This window comes from Lathamus discolor, chromosome 4, assembly GCF_037157495.1.
Source record: "Lathamus discolor isolate bLatDis1 chromosome 4, bLatDis1.hap1, whole genome shotgun sequence".
NCBI classification, from domain to species: Eukaryota; Metazoa; Chordata; class Aves; order Psittaciformes; family Psittacidae; genus Lathamus; species Lathamus discolor.
Window position 1 is genome coordinate 38,622,875 of NC_088887.1, and position 20,419 is coordinate 38,643,293.

Here is a 20,419-nt window from a genome sequence, read left to right on the forward strand (position 1 = left end):
AAATCTCTTTGGAAGTGCTGTTATGTGGCCATGGCTAAGCCTCAGAAACAAAGCAGTAGAGAACACTACTAAAGAATCAAAGAATCATAGAATGGTTTGGTTTGGAAGGGACCTTAAAGATCACCCAGTTCCAACACCCCTGCCATGGGCAGGAACACCTTCCACTAGACCAGCCTGCTCAAAGACCTATCCAGCCTGGTCTTGAACATTTAGAGGGACTGGGCACCCATAATGCAGAATGAGCAAACCCCTATGGCTTGCAGTGGTCGTATGGGCACTGAAAGGTATGAACGCTGCTTCAGTTTCGAGCACAGATGCACCCCAGGCTCCCCTCCTGACCCCAGTCCCTTCCTGCCAGCACTCACAGACTGCAGGCATCCCATCCAAAACAGCCTGCAGCCCTTCTTGCTGGAAGGCTTGCACCTTCATCGTTCACCCAGTGACTGTCAAGTCGCAGCATCTCTCTTTTTCATCACTTCCTTACATCTCACTGCCTCCAGAATGCTCCCGAGCAGAGGAAAAATGTTTTCAAAAGTCCTGTCACCAAAAACCCTTAAAGACCACTATGTGACCACCTAAATGATGTCTTCATGTTCTTACAACCTCTAGGTATGCCACCTCTCTGGGTTCTGTTTAGATTTGTAAGCCTGTGGGGCTTTTACTCTGTCCTGCATCATCTAATGTACTGTGGCTGTCACCTAAACACAATACAGTGGTGGGAAGTTTTGAACTCAGGTCAGGCTCAGGATGCATAGAGATAAATAGGGGCTAAATTTCAGTGGTATTTTCTCTTTCCAAGTCCACAAGTATTGTGTTACCTGGCAGCAGCTTTAGCATGCTGGGCACTCTGTAGGCACAGAAGGCAGATCGTTCTGCTTGCCTATAAAACAGAAGCGAAACTGTAAAAACCTACAACAGCAGATGACCAGGAGAGTGATGCTAGTGGTACAGGGAGGCAGGCAAGTTCCTGGTTTCCTCTGCAGGCTCCTTTGCCGTGGCTCTCCAAGGCCACAGCTCCCAAAGCCTGTGTCCTGCAGTTAGAACAGTGTGCGTTTGTATGCGTGTGTTCATGTGAATGTAATTTTGTTTCTACATAATGTGGATTACCTTTCTTTTAGCAGCAAATCCGTTCAGGGCTTTGGATAAAAAGAGAAATCCTGCAGCCATTCCTTCCCTGGGAAAGGATATGTCTTCCGTTGCTTTCTCTGCTCTTTTTTTCCGAGCGGTCCCCAAACACCCTTTTTCCTTGCTCAGCATCTGATCTCACCTTGAAAGCCTGCCTGCTCTCAGAGTGAAGCACTCTCACATGGGGAACGCGGGGAAAACACAAGGATTAAGGCACAGCAGGTGAGGTGCTGCTCAAATAAATGGGAGGAGAAGGGAACCAGGGTGTAGAGTATAGAAGTAACCCCCAGTGGCATTGCATTGGGTGGTGCTAATGGAGGGCTTGTATCCCCCACTACCAGCCCCCTAGGAAGCCTCCCCCAGCAAAGAGATTGGGTGTGCCATAGATGCGGGACACCTCATGGGCTTCCTTCTTCTAAAGCCCGGTAGGACTGCTTGGCTTTACAAAGTGTGGAGGCAATCTTGTAGGGAAAGAGAGCTCCATTGATTTAAATGCAAAATTACCCTCCCGCAGTTCTAATTTCCCAGGCGAGAGCCATGCAGACTCTGAAAACATGAAAGTTGTTGATGTATTGGTTCAATTAATTTTTAAAATAAGTTTGAATGCCATTTGTTTCACATCTGATAGGAAAGCGCCGTAGATTCTTGCAAGCAAAGACAGAGGTGAGCGTGGATAGGGCATGTATTTCGCATAGCCTTGAAAAGAGGGCTTAAACGAGGCATTCATTTAGTACCAGGCCTCTGTGCAGGGATGAGTGAGACCCGTGGTGAAAGAAAAAGACCTGAACATCTGTATTTGCTAAGTGGCACTGGCAGCAGTCAGCCAGCTCGCAGAGAGGAGTAGACATGCGGGTGTGAGGCCCAGTGGAGGCTGCTGTGTCCCTGGTGCTTTTTAAAAGGAAATAATAGCTAGTGGGGGAACCCTTTCTGGTGGCCTTGGCTCCCGTGACCCCCCTCTGATGTATGATATTTAAACAAGGAAATGTCAATATTGGTTTTCCACATACAGCCTCGTTCTGCTCTCCATGAAAACTAATGACAAACCCCTTGGAGGGTTAGAGCAGACCCCAAAACAGTCACTCAGACCCAAATACTGTTGTCTGCAGCAGCCTGGAAGGAAGGAAGAAAGAGCGGGTTGTCACGAGTGGTTGGGTGGCATGCGCTTGCAGGTAAATTAGAAAGAAGAGAAGAAATCCCACCCTGCGGCTCACAGAGCCTCAAAACTGCAGGTCTGATGGTTTGAATGATTATTGCTTTTTGAAATTATAAATTGCATTTTGGTACAGTGAGTGAGGATAATGGGCTGCTTACTAGAATTAAGTGCAACTGAAGGGTGTGTTGTTATAACAAAGGTGACTTCTCTGTGCTGGCTTTTTCACGGTCAAGGCTAATGGAGAATTTGATTTAAACTCGATGGCTGGCTGGCAATGGTTTTGGAAAGGAGAGATGCCAGTTGTACGAGAAGGTGTCTATAAACTGGGCCATCAGATGTGTCTTCTGATATAAATGTCCTCTGAGGTAGGAAAGTGTAAGTCATAGTAAGAGAGGGCAAGTGTGTCTGACTCATAGTAAAACGAGGGCACGTGGAAAGAATAAACGAAGGGAGGGCTGCTACTAGTAGGACATGAAGGCTGTGACATGTGTCATGGGAAAAATCTTTTATTGTGGATAATTTAAGCTTAAAGGGGCAGTTGTGGTGCAACTGCATGGCACAGAATGTGAGGTGGAGCATATGCACAAAAGCAACTTAACCATTAATCCTGTTCTGCCCTTGTCTTGGTTTATGCAGGCTGGGCCTCTCTGGGGTTTGCAGTAGCAGCTTCAAGGTCCTCTAAGATCACATGAGCCTCATCAAGAGTTCACTCCAGGGTAAAAAGCATAGCTACACAGGGTTTATGCTGTGTTGGCACCATGTTCCTGGAGGCAATAGCAGAGTAAGTGGTATACAAGTCCCTTAAACAGATCTGTGCAGATGGAGAATCACGCCTATACGGGGACGAGCTTTCCTGGGCAGGTTCCATATAGCTGCTTTCCCACTAGAAGGTGCCTATGGCGCAGGCCCACTATTCTCACCCAGTTTCCAGCATGTGCCACAACCTCTGTTAGGGCAGATGCGTCAGTGGGAACTGCCTGGGGAACTGAATAAATGAGTTACAAGATGCCATAGGCCAGTCTGATTGCTTCTGGTGGGGAAAGCACCTTTGGTCTCATGCATGACCACAATATCATGATTGATGTGAATCTCCAAGGCTATGGAAGAAGACCTATCATATGGGAGGAAAATAAAAGGAGTGTTGCTCAGGTATGAGTCCTTCTAGGAAGCACAGGGTTCATCGATGAGGCTGAGGCTCAGCCACTTCCAAGACTCTATCTGTCCTGTATGATTTTCTGTGTTTGAGGACACAATATGGAAAGAGATCTTTGTTTCACCCTCATTACACAAGGCCCAGCACAACACAGTCCTAACTACAGCTGAGGCTTTTAGAAGCCAGTCTCACTCAAATAATCCAGGGCATCTAGGGTACAGCTCAGGCCATCTCATGCAGAGTCCAGGCTTGCAGCACCCAGTGTGGTTGCTCTCACTGCATGCAGTGTTTCCTGATGTAGCTTGAATAGATCAGAGATTTGGAAGTTACAGGAGCAATACAGTTAATGCTTTTGTAATACATGGACCTTCCATGTCCATTCCATACTGACGTTGCTCAGCAAGGCTATTTCAGAAGCTGGGGTAGACTGAAAAATGGATGGGCATCACCAGGATGGGCAGAGGAATGGCAGCTTCTATTTATCAGATGATACATTTAATGTCTAGTGGGAGAGCTTTACCCTGCTTAGTGTCTGTCTTTTGGAGCATTCATGTGAAGGTGAATGGGGAATGGGCTCGGGTGTGAAAGGGATTGTTTGCCATGGTTGAAGAAGCCCTTGTGGAAGCTGTCTGTAAAGTATCTGGAAGTACTGTCTCAAAATTGAGCCACACCACGGCCAGTGAAAAGACAACAGTGAAGGTCTTGCTGGAACTTAACTGGGGCTTCAGCATTGCAAGAGAGGAAGAGGGAGGAGAGGGAATGGTGTAGTGGAGCTCTGTCTGTGCTCATCTCTGACAGTACACAGCCAGGGCTAGTGCCATTGTGAGTATATGTAGCAGTTGCTTCTTACAGCAAAAGCAGAAACATATGAAGCCCTATTGAAGACTAGGGCTGATGGACACTGAAAAAGCCCCAGCTAGAAAAACGAAGCTATCTTTGCAGTTTGGTCAAATGATGCTCAGCACTGTGAATTTGATGAACAACACTAGTCTGCATGAAGACAGGTGACTTTTTAAATGGGGTTTTAATAAAGTCAGTATTGCTAAAGCTATCTATAAAGGTAATCTGCATAGGGTTTTAAACAAGTAAGCTTAATGATGCCATTAATGCTTTTGACATGGAGACCATTGCCAGAATATTGTGTCCGGCTCTGTTGTGGTGTTTGCATGTTAAAATTGCATTGGCAAATTAATATGGGATCAGAAAAGAGCTACAAGAGTGATTCAAGCTCTGGGAATCACATCTTATTGCAAAAGACTAAAGAAATCCCATCTATTAATTTATCCAAGAGGAGGCTATGACTTGGTTTGATCACAGTCTTTAAGTGCCCTAAGTGTCTCTATGGGGAGATTTCTGATAGTAGAGATCTCTTTAATGTGGCAGACAAAGGCATAATGAGAGCCTATGTTGGAAATGAAGCTATATGAATTCTGAGCAGAAATAGGTGTTTAAAAAAAAAACAAAACACGGAACACAAGCACTGGAACAACTGAGGCAAGCAGTGGGTTTGCTGTTACTTAAAAGTCTTCAGAGCAAGACTGGATGCCAGGTTAAAAGCTCAGCCAGAATTTATGAGTCTGATACAAGAACGTCTGGCTGAAACTCACTGGCCCATGATATGTAGCAGGTCAGACCAGCTGATCATAAAGGTCCATTCTTGGTTTAAAAAACCCCTGTGAATTAGGTATTTCAAGTCCCCTGAGCCCCAATATTACTGGAGGTCTCAAAGGAATGCATTACAAGCTGTCATTGTTTAATTGTAAGCAAGCAGGAGGATTGCTTTTTTTTATTATTCGTTAATAAAACTTCCAAGCGCTTGTAAAGGACCAGAGTTCAGCAGCTCTCAACAAACATGGCAACGTTTTAAAACCAGTTCAGCTAATTCTCCTTCCCCGTTTGCTCAGCTGTGGTTTTGCAGTGGCACAATTTCATCAACGCTGCACCTACCCGTGCTTCTGTAGGCAAAATTGTGAATTCCAGCCAAATTAAAAAAAACAACCTACATACCTAGGGCAGCCCCCTCACTTTGTGCCCTCCTTCACGTGTATTCCTTCGTCTCACAGATACATCGCAGGCTTTCTCTCTACACTGTGCATGAGCAGAGCAGGGAAGAAGTCCCTGTTTTCTAGTACAGGCCCCTCGGATTCCCCTCGGGAATCCATTGTCTGTCACGGAGCTCCTGGCTTGGCCGAATGAATGGCAAGGAAGGCGAAAAAGGTATTAAGGAGACACCTGGTATTCCTGAAATGATGCAAGCTATTAACCTCCTTGAGGTTTCATAAAATGGCCTCCAGCAAATGGTCAGGATGTTTTTCTTACATGGGAGGAGCAGTCTGCAAGACAGCACAAACTTTCTTAATATCTCTTCGAAGGCAAAGAAAGAGAACAAAAATTCCCAGCCGTGGCTCTCGGGAGCCTTGAAAATCATATCCACGGTTGCGTGGACATACTAAACCTGCGCTACATTCGGTGCCTCGTTAGCCTCAGTTATCAAAACTGAAACAAGAGGTGGGAAGGAGCGCAGCCAAAGATGGAGTGTAAAGTTGCCCGGGGACTGCGCTCCCGTCGGCGGGAGTCCTCCCCCATCCCATCCAGCCTCCGTTTCTCGAGCCCGCAGCCTGTGATGGGCAGGCAGGGGGTGAATCAGAGGGACGAGGCCCCGGGGCTCGGCGCGCTGCCCGCCGGGGCGCCGCTGCCTCCTGGGGAGCAGGCGGGGGGCCGGCGGGGAGCCAGGCAGCGGGGGAGAAGGTGAACCGGGAGCCGAGCGGGGCACAAACCCATTAGCTGCACATAACTTGGGAAGACGCTTGGCCTCGCCATGACAACCGGCGGCCCGGGCGGCTCCCACGTCCCACCGTCTCCCCCCGGGAGCCCCTTTCCGCCCCCTTTCTCGGCGTTTGGGGAATGTGGGGGTAGAGGGACAAGCCCGGTGCGGGTAACAAAAGGGGATGAAAGGAGCTCCGTCGTTCACTTTACACGTCCGAGAAGCATTTTCATGCTCCGTAATGAGAAGGGATAATTCCGAGGAAGTTCAGATCAAAGGGGAGAGCTTCCCAGCATTTGCATAATTGCCGGATTTGGGAGCACGGGCAGCCGACCGGCTGCTGCCCAACATGGGCACCGCACCGGGGGGCTGCTCCTCGCACCGCCCGGGGGCCCCGGCGAGGCCCGGAGAGAGGGAGAGGCTGCAGACCGTGCCCCCGCGGTGAGACAGCGGGACCCACCCCGGGAGCGGGGATACGGAGGCCGCGGGGCCCCGGGCGGGGTGCTGGGGCACGGCTGCGATGCCCGACGGCAGGGAGCTCCTAAGGGCGAGAACCCCGCAGTGTGCCCAAGCGGTGTCCGGGTCGTCAGGGGCCGCCCTCCTGTCCCCCGCCGCTTTTCAGAATTACGCGGTGAATGAAGGTGGTGCCGGTGGGGATTGGCTCCCTGCTCCCAAGCGGCGACATCTGCGCCGCGGAGCCAGCACGTCGCCTCCTCGGGCGGCTGGCGGGTGGCTCCCGGCCCGGCGGCTCGCACCGCCACCAGCGAGCGGGGATAAAGGGATTAACCGGCACGCTCGCTCCGCCGGCGGGGAAGGGGGAAGGGAGAAGGAGGGCGCACTTGGCCGGCTCAATCTCCCGCTTCCGCCCCCCCCCCCCCGTCGCCTCTCTCCCTGTGCCCGAACCCTCGGCCGGCCCCGCGGCGCTGCCCCCGGCCGGCCCCGGCAGCGGGAGGCACACGGCGCGCCCGCGATGCCTTATTGTTCCCGGAACTAGCCGGGGCTGCCGCAGGCGACCGTGGTGCTCGGGGCGAAGGGACCCTCCTCTGCTGCTACAGGGGAGGGGAGGGGATGCCCCGGGACACCCTCTTCAGCCATTTTAAAGCCGTAAAGCTGGCGTCTGGCCGCTAGTGCTCCAGCCTCCCCTCCTGTGGAACGCACTGCGTGCCCTCCGTGGTTCACGGAGATGCGGGGCTCCCTCCCACCCCTAAATCGACGCAGCCCGCAGCCGCCCTCCACCTGCGGCCCCGAGGCGAAACCCCGGCCTGCCTCTGGGCCGAGGCACCGCTTTCTGACCCGCGGATGCGGCCAGCCCTGGCCCCTGCTCCCGATGTGGCGCAGCCACCTCTTGCCCCATCCCCGAGCCAGGAAGCCGCCAGCCTTTACCCCGTCCCCGAGTCACGGTCCAGCCCGTCCTCACTCAAGCCGCAAACCGGGATGCAGCCGACCCCAGGCCGGGGTGCAGCTCCCCAGGGGGAGGCACTGCTTTTCCCCTCCAGGCCGGGCCCCGAGAGGGCTGGCCGGGCGCCAGGGAGCTGAGGTTGGGCTCGGAGGCGGCTGGCGGATGGTGTGTTAGTGTGGAAAGCGAGCGGGGAAGGCGAACGAGAGCACGGATGGCACCGTACGAGCTCGCCACGTGACCAGAATGTGTTTATCTCGTCCGGCGACGCCTGCGGACGCCAGCCGTGCTTCCGCGGCACCCGCGCAACTCCCGAGGCCGGGGCTGGGCCCTGCGAGAGAGCGGAGACCGCATCTATTCGCTTTCGCTGTCGCTTCGGCGCTTGTTTGCCTTGTCATTCATCATCAACCTCTCCCGGTCTCCTCCCTATTTGCCCCCCGCCGCCTCACTCAGGGTCAGTCGGGAAAAGGCTGAGGAGACGCGGGAATAACGATGGGATGGAGATGTGGCTGGGGCGGCGGGGGTGTTGGTGGTGACTAAAAGCAGCTGCATGCAGAACAAAGGTGCTGGAGGGTGGCTTTTGGTGGTGGAGCAGAATCTCGTAAATGGGAGATTTCCGTTCACAAGACTCCGCTTGCACAGTTTCTGTCCTGCCCTTGAACTGACAAGTGAATATCTGCATCGCAACCAGCAAGTAAATCACCCGGAGCCTGGCTGGGGGAGGGAGTGCACAACGCTTCCCTCGGTTGCTAAGCGCAGAAAAGTGGGAGATTTCAGCTTCGCAGCGAAGCCCCGCTTCCCCGCCCCAGTATTTACTTTGGGAGCCCAGCGAAACGCGCTCCGTGTTTATCCCGGAGAGTGCCGGAGCAAGCCGGCCTTTGCGTGATTAGGAGTGAGCGGTGGAGCTGCCGTGGCGCGGAGTATCAAAGCCAGACCGCCTTGGCAGGGCTCCCAGACTGGGCTTTACTGGCACCCGTGGGATTCCGCGGGGCAGGGCGAGCGCGGCCCGGGAGGCGGCTCCCGCTCCCGGCTCCCCTGGGCACGGCACAGGAGAAGGGGGGAGCCCGCAGCACTTCGCGGCAGCGACGTTTCTGCCGTGGGCTCCGCGTTAACGAGGCGCAGAGGCTGGGCTTGCCCGCGGGCTCGGCGATTCGCACCATCAGCTGCGGGCAGACGGACGGTAATCTCATTAGTGCCGTCGCGTTCGGGGAGAAAAGCGCCCGTCGTCCCCGCTCGGCCTCTGGAGAGCAGACAAAGGTCTGCGAGGCAAGGCCCCGCGGCCGTGCCCTGTTAATGTTCAACCGGGAGCAAGGCAACTGTGCTGCTCCGCCCGGCTCCTCGTCGGGGGGCGCCGACCCCCGTCCGCCGGTGCCGGCCAAGGCTGCGTGGAGGCCAGTCCAAGCGCAACGCACCTCTCCGTTTTACCCTGCCGGAGTCTTCTCTCCTTGGAAGTTATGCTAAAATAACATTTGTGTGCACATTAATGATTTATTTACGTGGCTAATAACGCTCACATTCTCGATGATATTTGTCTAGGCGAAAGCCCAGCTGCGAAATGCCCCGCAGCTGTAGCCAGTGCTAGAACAGAATGCCTTGGAACCAGAAATCAATGCTCCTGAAATGAACAAGTGGACAACTTATTAGGCTTAGTCACTCCTTATGCCGTCCCCTAATAAGGAATAGATGAAGTAAAAGTCACGATAAGGGACACATCTAGGAAAGTCCCACATGCCCACTCCTTCGTGGCGAGGCCGGGTAATTCTACATCCATCCCTGGCCATGGCAGGGCAAGGGGCTGCGACACGGCACTCGCAGACTGCCTGGGGTCAGATGGCGATAAGGACGGAGAGTGCCCGCGAGAACGGCCCCGGGAGTCATTGATAAAGGTGTCCGGTTTCCCTGCTCGCTCCCGAAAGCAAAACCGACAGGTTCAGCAGGATCACATAATCGTGGCGTCTCTGCCTAGAAACAGTTGCGCTAATTTTGCATTACTACCCACGGAAAGGAAAAATACCTGTCCTCCCGCAATGCAAATCCTTACGCAAATAGATTCTGCGGCCATCCTGACCTCCCAGCCAAGAGTCGTTGGACTGGCATTCAGCCGCCCGGCAGGGCAGCACCACAACCCCGAAAGCACAAACGGGATATGGCAAATTCCCCAGCAGCCCCTCGCAAACTCGCTGCTAGCTGGCAGAAGTCCGACCAGGAGCCTGCGGTTAGGCTCCGAGGCCTTCGTGCATCCCTGGCGAGCAGCGCATCCCTGGCGAGCGCAATTAAGACACTAAAATAGGAGAGAGCAGCGCTGAATGTAATTTTCAGGCTTACAAAAGGGAACCCCCCCAACTTAGTAGTTGGAGCAATCTGGTGACGAACGCGGGGAGCGAGGTGGAAAGAGCCCTCCTGCCTTGGACAGTGGCCACGGCCGGTCCCGCAGGCCCGCTCAGGGAGCCGGGACCATCTTAGTGCGCACAGCACCGTAAAGCATTGCTAGAGAAGTGAACTCCCCCGACGGGGTTACCTCCCGCTACGGCTCCCTCCCGAACCCTCCCCCCGTAACCCTCTCCAGTTAGGGGCCGTCGCGGCACGATCGGGTCGGCGGCGCAGGCAGGCACCTCGCGGAACCTCCTTTCCCCGAGACTCCTTCCTGCCCCTACGATAGGCACACAGCGCGGTCAGGCTCGTTTTCCTGCCTCGGGGGAGAGAGAGGAAATGGGGGGTGTGTGTGTGTGTGTGTGTGTAGTGTGTGTGTGAGGGAGGGAAGTGGCGGGGTAACCCCCTCCCCGCTTTTCCTCATATTCCCCCTCCTCCTGTTAACTGCCTCCCATTACCCGCTGAAGTTCACAAAAGAGCAAGACATAAAGAGAGGGAGATCTAGGTTTCCGAGAAAAGGGCGAGGCGAAAATACCGAGGTAGAGATAAACAAAACGCCGCAACCGAGGGACCCACCGATGGGCTGGGAAGCCAATGGTATCCGGCCGGGAAAAAGGAAGGGAGAAAAGAGGGCTTAAAACTGGAAGGCAAAAGCTGTTGGGGAGGAAGTGTAAGCCGAGAGGGAGGCTGGGGGAGGGGAGAGAGCGCCATCTTTTCATGTCACAGTCACAGACACAGCGCTGGGCTCGGCCACAGCTTCACGGTTTTTTAACAGCGGAAAACGTGCGATTAGCAGCAGACGGGCGGAGACGACCAGCCCCGCGCACACACGCAGCCCGCTTTCTATCTCCGCGCCGCGTAATCCCAGCGCTCAGCCCTGCTGCACCCCCTCATTAAAATCCCGGAGATTTCCTCCTCCTCCTCCTCCTCCTTCGCTCTCTGAGGAAAACAACGCCTGCCACCGCCTGAACCGGGGCAGCGCCGCCCGACCCGCGCCGCCCGTCCGCGGGCCCCGCCGACCTCTCGGCCCAGCCCGGCCTGGCCCTGAGGGCTGCTCGGTCCTCGCCGCCCAGCCCCTGCCTCCCCGCGGAGGGTTGGTGCTCACCCCCTACCCGCGGGGGCCACCCCTTCGGGGCCGCACGGCTGCAGGGGGAGCCTGCCTGCAGCGTAACCCCCTTCCTGTCTCCCGTTCCCGGAGGCTTCTGCTCGCTGTTCCCGCTCCCCCCCACCCCCCTTCCTTGCATCCCGAGGGTGGGGTGCGCCGCACCGGAGCTCCCCGCGCTGGGGTGGGGAGCAGCGCCGGGATCCCCCCCCCCCCGGGACCAGCCGGTCCCGCAGAGGAGCCGGGCCCTGCCGCCGCCCAGAGCCCCATGAAGGGTGCTTTATTCCGCAGCGCTCAAACCCCTCATTGTGTTTGGCAGAATCACCTGCCTCCTCCGGAGCAGGGCGATTAATTTAATGCGATACAGAGCGCGCTCCATCCCGATCCCGACCCCTCCTCGGCGGGGAGATCTCCGCCGGGCGCTGCGCTCTTCCCGCAGCCGAGACGCGGAGGAGGGGCGCGGCGCGGCGGGGCGCGGCACGGCACGGCACGGAGCGGCACAGCACGGCGAGGCGGGCTGGCGTTCTCCGAGCACCGGCTTTCTCGGCGGCGCCCGGAGAAACCTTCCCCGCCCGGTAGCGGCAGGGGCAGCAGCTCTGGTCGGAGTCGCACAAGCAGCCGCCGCCGCGCAGACCTGCTCGGTGCCCGGGGGGAGCTGCGAGGCGGGCGGGGGCCGAGCCGTGCCTGGCGCGGGGATTTGCTGGGTCGTTGGCTGCGCCTGGGGAAAGGCAGGCGGGGCGGGGGGGGGGGGGGGAGTTGGCTGCGCCTGGAGATGGAGGATTTGAGAGGGAAGGGGAGGGGGTGGCTGCCGCGGCTGCTGGGGACGGTGGCTGTTATTATTGTTATTACTGTTATTGTTATTTTTAGGGGGCAGCGGTGGTGGGAGCAGGGGGGCGGTGTGGAAGGGGGGCCGCCGGCTGCTCCGTCGAAGGGGGCATGAGATGGGGACGGTGGGAGAAGCGTCTCCTGTTTCTAATAAAGGAAACGACTTTTATTGAACGATAAATGCAGGGGAACGAAAGTCGTGTGGGTGCGCCTGGGGGGGGACGGGGGGGGGACGGGGACGACGACACACGATTGATTTGGCGAAGGGGGGCCGGCTGCCCATGGCGGCGTGGGGTGTTCGGGGCGGGGGCGGGAGGCGGCTGCCCCGGCCCGGGGGTTGGGCTCGGGGAGGGGGCGAGGGCTGCCCCGGTTCGATGGGAGGCTGGAGACGGTGAGAGCGGGATGCTCGCAGTGGGGGGTCTAAGGAAAGGGGGGGGGCGTAGGCCGTGGGGTGGTGCCGCCTGCCCCTCTCGGGCAGGGGGGGGGGGCTGAGGGGGAGGTGTCGGCTGCGCCTTGCCAGTTGGGATTTGATAGGGGCGGTAGGAGACACGTCTCCTGTTTCTAATAAAGGAATCGGCTTTTATTGAAGGATAAATGCAGAGAACCAAAGTCGTGTGGGCTGCAGCCGCCGAGCTTCGTTAGCTGCTGATGTGACTATGAAGATAAAACGCTCCACAATAACCTGAGCGCGAAGGCCTCCGAGGATGGGGACTCACAGTCCCCGCCGGCCCCGGTTCTGATCCCCAGCCCTCACGTTTGCCGTGCCCCACGCCCTCGGCCCCGTGGCGGAAGGTGCCCGGGGAGCCTCCGACCGTGCTAACGGCTCGGGTTTGGGATTTTGCCAAGTTTCTCTGACTTAGGGGAACTCGGGATGAGTAATCGCGCCAGGCTGGGGTTTGGGAGGGTGTTTTTCTTTTCGCTCGTTCGCTCTCTCTTTTTTCCCCTTGTCATCAGCTGCTGACCCACTCACTTCTAGAACCACGGCATCGACGGGTTTCTGAGAAGGGCGACGGGAGGAGACGGGCAATGTCTCGTGAATCTGGGAAGTCCCCCGCACCGTCTCGGCACCCTGCCGAGCCGCCCCGGCTCCGCTCCTGCCCGGGGCACGTCGAGGCTGCGGGGGGTCCCCCTTGTCCGGGCTCCCGTGAGGGACTCTGGATGTGGCTTTGCGGGGGGGGGGGGACGACGACGAGGGGACGCCCGTACACCCGTAACACACACACACACTCCGTCTCGCGTGGAGGCCCATGGGGAGATTTCCCAGGGCAGCGAGGACAGGACACGGCCGCGCCTGGCCCTCGGAGGTGTTTCCCCTCGGCGCCTCCCCTTATCTCAGGTGGCGACGGCTCAAAGACGGGAGATGGAAACTCCGAGCCTCGTGGGGAGGCTCTGGGGGACGGGGAAGCAGCTCATAGCCCCGGCCGTGGCCGCAGCAGACGTGGGCGCCCGAAGCCCTGCTGCACGGGGAGAAGCGGCGCCCGCATCCTGTCCACGGGGCCGGAGAGGGATCAGCGGGACCTTCCCTGCCAGGTGCCACGGAGGGCTGGGCCTCCGAAGTGTGTGCCACGGCCCATGCCCTACCGGGGCCTCCGCTTGTGCCTGGCGGGCGGCGGGGCAGAGTAGGAAGCGGCCGGGGACAGGTCGGGGAAGTGCGGGGGGGAGCAGAAGGGGCTCGCACCCGAGCACCGCCGCCGGAGGAGGATGCTGCAGCTTGGCTGGGGGCAAGCCTGGGGGAGCATCGCTCTGTGCCGTGGGGAGTGTAGAGGTTTCTGTGCAGCAAAAGGACCTGGAAAAGGCAGCCCGGCTCTTGTTCTCTCTCACCCGCCACCGCGCGTGTTGCTGCCGTGGGGTTCTCCCCAGCTCAGCTCCCTGTCCGCTTTACCGGCAGCGAGTGGCCTTAAGGACGACCGCGGCCCCTGCCTGCGACGGGGCGGCGGGCGGGCACGGCCGGGGAGCGCTGCTAATCTCGGTGCCTGGCAGGTTTCAGTCCTCTGATTACCTGCGTGATTTGGTTTCCGAGAGGCGCGCTAGGAAGCGGCTGCTGCCCGGGTTTGGGTACCGCGGCGGGGGGGCCAGCACAGCGAGATGAAGTGTGGATGGGGGGTTTAAATGGCATTTCTGAGCGGAAAATACTTCTTTTTTTTGAAGCTGCTTTCGAAATGAACATTTTCTGCGATAAGAGGTGACCGAACAGAATCGCTGGGGGGAGGTTGTAAGCAGACGTTTTGCCCCAGCTTACTGTTATCTTTCACACTTGCAGGGCGAAAAAGTGGCTTATCTTTATACCCACCCCCCTCTCGCCTTAATTGCTAAAAACACTGCGAAGTGTTAAGTACAGGACTTAAAGAATCTCTCCGCGTGTCTGCCGTGCCGGGGGGGAGGGGGGGGGAGGATACAATTTGAAATATTAGGGGCTTTTCTCTGGAAAAGTACACACGTGCATACACCGAGAGCGCCTCCCTGCCCCCGCTCCGCTGCGGCTTTGATGTTGCAGGCTCTCATTTCATATGGATGCACCCCGGCGAGCCACCCGCCGCTGCCGGGCTTCCAGCCGGGGCGCATATCCCGCTCCGCACGCCGGCGAGCCCGGGGGCCGCGCCGCGGGGCGCGGAGGGCGGCGGAGGCCTCCGCTGTCACCTCTGGGGCGGAGTGAATAACCTCAGTGTTTATGAACCCGAGCGAGGAATTGGTATTCAGCTCCGAGCCACGGCATCGTCTCCTCGCTTTCTCTCCCCACCCCCTCCGAAACAAAACACAACACAAAAACAAAACCAGAAGGAGGACGGAGGTGATTCATCGACTGTATCCAATTATTAACATACAAGCTGTAGTCTGCAAACACACCTTCAAACCATGGCGGTTCCCCCGGCCGCCGTATTCTATTTAAACACGGGAGGGTGGAGGCTGCGGTGCCTCCGCGGAGCTGCCGCTCGCTGCCGTTGCTCCCGGGCCGAAAAAGAACTGGGCCGGGGCGCACACCGCGACCGCCGGGGCTGAGGGAGCTCAGCGGGAAAAGGTGGGGGGCAACCCCCTGCTCCTGCGCATCGCCTTCGAAAGGCGAAGACAACCTTTCACCGCTCTCCGGCCGGGGCCGGGGTTTTGTTTGGCTTCGGCTACTGGGCCCTCCCCGCCGAGCCCCCCTGCGCCGCCCGGGCTGGGGGGAGGCGAGGAGCAGAACGACGAGCTCGCCGGCGCTATTTTTACTCCTCTCCAGACTTGTGCGGCGCACGCCCCCTCCCCTGCAGGGCCTTGCCTGGCGGCTGCATCTCCCCGTTGGCTGGAGAAGGCCGGGACTGCCTGCGGCCCTGCGTTCACCTTCTCCTGCACGCCACACCAGCGCCAGGGCCTGGCCGCTGCACCCGGGGCAGCAGCCCCCTGCCCGAGGGGTCACTGCCGGGGCTCGGGGAGGGGGGGGGGGGGGCCACACGCGGGACACAGGCGCGCCATAAGCAAACAAAATGGCCGAGGCATGCAAGCAGAAGAGGTGGAGGGGGGGCAGCTGGCAGCCAGCCTGCCTTCCCCCCCGGGAGCTGCTCTATCCCCGTCCCCAGCCCGGGCCCGGAGAGCGCATCTCCGGCCGCAGCGGCAGCCGGCCCCGCGTCGAGCTTCCCTCCCGACTGGAGACGTGCGTCTGTGTTTGCCTCCCTATCCCTCCCGGGCTGCCCGCTCCGAGCGGCGAACCGGGCCCGGCGGGCTGTGGGTATCTCCGCTCTCTTTTGTGGTGCGGGGAGAGAGTGCTAAGCCAAGCAAGCACAACCAGAGGGATTTGTCATTCGCCTCTGTGAGAAAGCGGGGCTTAGTCCGTGAACCGAGCGCGTCTCGGGCTCTTTTGGGGTGAGGGAGAGAGAAACGATCTTCTGTCAACTGAATACCCTGAACTACGAAGTGAAATTATAGTACTTCTGCTATCCAAACCCCCCTGAATTGCGGGGTGTGCGGTGTGGTGTGTGTGTGTTGCACGGCGGTGTAACAATGTGCTGGCACCGCGTCAGGGCTCGAAGCGCCGCAGACCCCGTATAACGCCAAATGAGGCTTGTCTTGTTTTGTTATTCAGATTTCTACTCTTCCATTAAAAACAGCCTTACAATAACCAATGATAAAGGTCTGATTTAAGACACACTCAAGCAGAGCAATTCAGAGCTTAGGACAGTGATCTGTTATTTATAGGCTTTTCGTAGCACTCATCACCAAGCTGTCTGAGCACCTCGGTCGCATTAATTCATTTTACCTCCGCAGCGCCCATCTCCTCTCTCCTTCCCCGTGCCCGGGAGACCCGTGTGCTCCGGTTGCCGTTGGCGCGGAGGGGGCCTGGCCTCGCCGCTCACACGGTTGGACTCCCAACTTTCTGAGGTGTGCGGGGAAAAAGGGGGGGGGGGGGGAGGCTTCCAATTAGAGGCGGTGCTGGAGGTAAATGAGAGACGGCGTCAAGCCATTCCACTTGGAAGCCTCCTGCGAGAAGCCCATTCTGCCATTAACAGTGGATTTGTCTTTACGAGGAGGTTAAGTACTTCGCATTATCGAAGCAGCCGTTTTCTAGCGAGCGCATCCTCACCCGGCTCCGCGGCGGCTGCAGCACAGAGCCCCGAGCATCTGTGCACGGAGCTTCACTCCCTCTGCTCCAGGGGAGGGAGCAGCGTGCAGCGGCCTGACCCAGGGGTCAGCTCCCTCCGGGGCCGGGGGGAGCGGGGGGAGGCGGCCCGGTAATCCGCATGCTCTTGAGTTTTTCGGGGTTAGCTCGGCAGTGCCCGCCGAGCCAGGCCGCGAGGGGAGCAAACTGAAGCCCCAATGTCTTCGGCGAGAGCCTCCGGCCTCTCGCTGCAAAGCTCGGGCACCCGGGGAACAAAAAAGGCACAGAGGCAAACAAGCGCGGGTCTGTTCCTCCCCGCCACGGAGAAAACTGAGTGCACAAAGAAAGTTTAACTACGGTTAAAAATAAAAGTGGGGCGAGTTTACCCCGAGATAACTTGAAATCATTAAAGGGGGATAAAAATTAAAAGCATCCCCAACCAGGCAGCCCCACACTGTCGGCGCACACATGTAATCCGGAGTTTGCAGCCCGGGGCAAGGGAAACGGGTGACTTTTGAGATGCAAGTGCGGGCCGGTGGCACCGCGGGTCCAGACCTGTGGGGAGAGACGAAGGCCAGGTACATGCGTACAGAGACCTGGGAGACACGCTTAGTTCTGCTTTCCTACCGAAAGAAGCAATTTTAATTCGTTTTTTCCTAGGAAAGGGGGAAAATAACCCAACAAAACTCAACCTAGCACAGGCCCTTCCTCCAGCTGTGTGCCTGTAACTCACGTGTGTTCAGTCTAGTAACTTTTAATGTCTAGCCCTAAAACATCTTTATAAAATACAGGTTTACAGTGTAAGAGGCCAGGTGTCTTTCTGCTTGTTATCGGAGATTAAAAAAACGTGTAGAAGCCTTTTCAGATGGGCGGCCCGCCGCGCCGGGATCAAACCGGGCCGCTGCCTGGGGCCGTGCACCGCGCTGGCCGCTACGGAGGAATGGCAGCCCATCCACTGCGCTCGGAGGCTCCCCGGGGTCCGTGCGAGGAAGCCGAGTGGTGCGGCTGGAGTTTCGGGTTTCAGACGGTGGGGATTTCACTTCTGCTTTGTGACGGCCGAGGGTTTTGGTTTTGTTTTTTCTATTGAGAGCCTTAGCGAAAACCCGAAGTGCCATGATGGCACTCTCATGAAATGCCACCCCTCTGGCCGTCACCCGGCTGTGTGCAGTGTCCCCCTCCCCAAACAGCTGGGGATCCCTGTGTTTTTTACGGACGTGCCTTAGATTCTGACGAAAAGAAACAAATGAAATCTGGTGGGTTTTGTTTTTTGGGGTGTGTGTGTGTGTTTTGGTAGGGACAACTTTCGGGAACTCCGGGTTTCCTCTCTTCAGAGCTAAGCGGCAGCAACAGCAGGCGGTCCCGGCAGTTCTGCTCCGGCGCTAAATCCTCGTCGCCCCGCTCGCTGCCTGTGCGCTCTCGGCGAGAGAGGCTTTTGTAGCTCGCAGCAGCTCCGCAGCCTTTTCGCTCGGTGTCCTGAACGTGGCGATTAAGAATTCCCCCCTCCCCTTCCCGGGCGGATTGTCCGCGTTAATCACTTGGCGTTTGGCTGGCACTCGCTCCCACACGGAGCGGCGGCGGCAGGCGGGGGAAGGGGGCTCGATGCGGCGGCGCTGAAGCGGCGAATCTCCCGCTTCCCCGGGCAGGCGCCGGGCGGTGCGGGGGAGCTGCGGGGCTCAGCGCACGCCTTTCCCGGAGGCCTCTCACCTCCCGCCCCCCGGTTGCCTCTGCGCCCCGGGCTCGGCGGGACCAAACCTGGGAGTATCGGCAGGGATGGGCGTTATGAACGTGAAATTTACGAGTGGAGCTCGCCAAGCCAAAAGTTGCCTTGCCAAAGTAAATAGATGCAGCCGATAACTACCAACCCGGAGATTTAAGGGCTCCACAACCCGGGCAGAAATCTTAAAGCAGCCGTAGAAATGCCAGCGGAGGGAAACGGTGCTTCAGCCCCCCCCTCCCCCCCTGCTTACCCCCCCGCTTCCGAGGTGGCCACACCGCTCACACGCGGTCAAAGCGCGTTAAGGGCTGCCAAAGCCGGATGAGGCGAAAACGCGCTGTAATGAGCTCCCCCCGCAATGCAGCCGCTGATGGACGAATGGCTTTTTTTTTCCACCCATCCCGATTCAGAGCTCGCAGAGGCTGCCCCGGGGGGGGGGGGGGGGAAGCGCGGAAATCAGCGCGGTCGAGTCGCGGACCACGCGAAACTGAGGGCATCGGGTGGGACCGGAGAGGGGAAATGGGGCCCGGGGGGACACCCCATCGCGGGTGGGAGGCTGCGGTCGAAAGGGTCGGTGTGCGCTGTGATCCCTGCGGGGGGTAGGAAGGCTGCGAGCACTCAGTGGGTCCTGGGGTGGCGGGGTTGCGCTGGCGCGACAGGGGGGGAACCCGGAGCCGGCGGGTCTGGAAGGAGGGGGGGCGCGGGCTGCACCGCCGGGGGTTGTTCCCGGGGAAGCCGGGCGGGGAGGACCGGGGGAGAATGGGGCGACACGGGGTGTCAGCGCGGCGCGACCGGCCACGGAGCCTAGCAGCGATGTCTGGCAGCGCCGCCGCCGCCGCCGGGTTTTTGACAGCTTGGCTGAGCGGAGTGAGCGGAGCTTTATGGTAATTGCGGTTCTCCACTGGCCTTCTGGGTAGCGAGCGAGGGGGGTATCTGCGGGGCGGGGGGGGGCGGCTTTCCTCTCCCTGCTGGCTGGGGAGCGCGGGGTCCCCCCGGGGAGCCGCAGCTTGGCAGCGACCTGTGCCAACCGGGGCGGCGGGGGGGGGGGGGGGAGCGGGCGCAGCGAAGCGAGGGGCTGGCGGGGGAACGGGGGGGCAAATCAATTAGCCAGGACAAGAGGGGGGAGCGGTGTGAGCGGCCGGGCGAGCCCTGCTTGGGTAGGGAAACGCAGCCAGGGGAGGGGGAAACTTGCAGAGGGAAAAAGCGGTGGCGGCGCTGCTGCTGCTGCCGCTGCTGCCGCTGCTGCTGGCGGCGGCTCCCTCGGTGCAGCGCCTGCCCGGGGGGAGGGGAAGGGAGGGGAGGCGGCGGCTGGAGGAGGAGGAGGAGGAGGAGGAGGAGGAGGGAGAGAGGGAGGGGGGATGCGAGGGGAGCGCAGCGTGCAGCAGACGGAGCCCGGTCTCCCAGCGGCAAGGTGAGGAAGAGCGGCTTTCCCGGCGGACTAAAGGGGGGGGGGGGGGGAGAGAGAGAGAGGGGAAGAAAAAGAGAGAGAGGAGGAGAAGAGGAGGAGGAGAATTAAATCCCCAGCCACACACACACAAAGCCGCGGCGGCCAGGGCACGGGAGACGGCGGCGCGGGCGAGATGTGGGGAGCGCCGCGCTCGCCAGCGCAGGAACTTCGCCCGGAGCAAGCCAGCAACATGGCGCTGCCAAACCAGAGCCGGCAGCCGGAATGAGCATCGCGGGCTGCCGCTCCCACTACTGCTCCTGAGCCCAGCCGAGCCGGGAAGCAAAGCCCTTCCCGCGGGCACCTGCCCCGTCGGCGCAGGCGGCGGCCGCGCTCCTGTCCCCCGCAGCTCGGTGCCTACCCGCACCCCTTCCCCGGCCTGCCTGCGCCGGGGCACGCCGCGATACACGCACCCACGGAGACGGGGAGGGCGATAGGGAAACTTTTCTCGCCTCTCTCCACCTCTGACCCCCGACGGGGTTGCCCTTCCCGGGAGAGCGGCAGGGCGAGGAGACGGAGCGGGGACCCGCGGCGCGGACGGCGCTCGCCGCAGCCCCGCGGCGCGGCAGGAAGGTCAGTGCTCCGCTCCGCGAACAGCTCCCGTGCGGAGGCTGCGCCGCCCGCGGGTCCCGCGGTCACCGGGCGGCCGCGGGGCTCCCCTTAGCCCGCCGCGGGGACGGCGGCGGCGCAGCCGAAAGTTCCGGCGCGGGTCAGCGAGGCTCGGGCGGGAGTGCGCCCGGCGGCGGCGGGGCGGAGGTGTGCGGGGGTCTCGCAGTGCGGCTCCGGGGCTGCTGTGAGGGAGGGGA

General features: G+C 59.2%; 1 protein-coding gene across 7 annotated transcripts in view; it reads left to right on the forward strand.

The window, feature by feature from the left end:
* Positions 1–20,419, forward strand: part of BCOR (BCL6 corepressor) — an 82,284-nt gene that overhangs the window by 4,100 nt on the left and 57,765 nt on the right. For 5 of the 7 annotated variants that reach the window (XM_065677146.1, XM_065677150.1, XM_065677152.1 and 2 more), the window contains exon 1: positions 19,651–20,186. The exons of 1 other annotated variant lie outside the window; for it this stretch is intronic. The gene's annotated coding sequence lies outside the window, so the exon portion shown is untranslated. Of the gene's footprint in view, positions 1–19,525; positions 19,581–19,650; positions 20,187–20,419 lie in introns of those variants that run through there. One more of the 7 variants, XM_065677148.1, reaches the window with a different exon arrangement.